Consider the following 1,529-nt stretch of genomic DNA (forward strand, 5'->3'; position numbering starts at 1 on the left):
AGATTGAACTTAATATAAAGATTGAACACAAAGATTGAACTTGTCATCTTCAATAAATGGCAGCTTGTGTTTGGGTGATTTACACATTGAACATCAGATTAGCCCTGTTCACACAAATCATATTATCCCTGTCAGAAGATTGTTAGTGAGTTAGCAATTGGTGTGTGTGCACAGTGTGCGTGTGTGTGTGTGTGTATATATATATATAGATGCATATGTATGAGGATTTAGATTCACTATCCAGTGAAATTGCAAGGTCTTAACTGCAGCAACTCCATTTCATCTTACACACAAACAATAATGAAACTGTTGAACAGAAACAGATCCGTGATGGTCTAAACAGTTGTTAATGTAGTGCAGACTATTCTATCAGGAACTGTTTGGACTGCTGTCTGGTTATGGACTTGCAAACCAGATAGCTAAGTCTATCTAAGTCAAATAGCTAAGTCCAACTAAGTCAAATAGCTAAGTCCATCTATGATGGATTGAAGGTTGAAGGAAGATGGATTGAGATGTTGCAAAATGTAGTTTATTTTTTGGTGGAGTAGGCATTTTCTTCTTCATCACAACAACAGAGACTTCGTCTCCATTAGTTTTTCTTGCTATTTTTTTGTTCTTCAAGTGTTAACAGAAATAAATGTGACCTGGATAGCAAAATCAAATGAAAAATCGTAGATTCATTCAATAAAACACCTACCTACCTATTAATTTCTGTTTTAAAATGACATTTTGAGATTTAGGGTTTTGTTTTCTGGTTTGGTTCTCCACAAAAATCGTTGATTCATTCAACAACACCTATCTATTGATCAAATAGAAAATTATAGATACATACCTTTTTGTTTTTCTTCGCCATTTTCATCCATATTTGTAGAGAACCAAACCAGAAACCAAAGCCCTTCCAAATGTCGTTTCAAGATCTCCACATTTCTTATTACCTAAGCAAAGGAGAGGCGTATTTGGGAAGATGATATTTTTGAGAGTAGTGTTGCCACCTATATTCTAAATGTGAATCAATAAGTTGTACTCTATGTTGAATCGATTACCTGGATTGAGGAGCGATGGAAGGATCGAGGGATCGAGAAGCATTTGAATGGAGTCTTGAATCATAATCTGAGAGGGACGATTGAACGATTCAGAATATGCGGTGATGGGTTGGATGATTGAACGATTAAAGGGAAGCGAGGGACGACTCTTTTTAAAGGGAATCATCTTGGGGAGTGAGAGATCAGTTTCCCTGAATTGTCGTCTTGGGAGCCGGGTAAACAGAAGCGTCGTCTTGGGGGAGGGGAGCCGAGTAAAGGGAAGAGACGTCTTGGGGGAGGGGAGCCGGGTAAAAGGAGAGGTAAGGATATACAAGGGTATTTTGGGCATTTAAAAGTTTAAGACTTTAAGACTCTTAGACAATTTGCTTAATAAGGTAGTGTATATATATATATATACACACACATAACACACACACACACTATAAGTTTTGAATTTGTTAAAAGAAATTTTAGAAAAAATTACATTAATTTATGATTTTAAATAAC

The sequence above is a fragment of the Cynara cardunculus genome, unplaced genomic scaffold (genome assembly GCF_001531365.2).
Source record: "Cynara cardunculus var. scolymus isolate 2C unplaced genomic scaffold, CcrdV1 Un_Scaffold_3083, whole genome shotgun sequence".
NCBI lineage: Eukaryota > Viridiplantae > Streptophyta > Magnoliopsida > Asterales > Asteraceae > Cynara > Cynara cardunculus.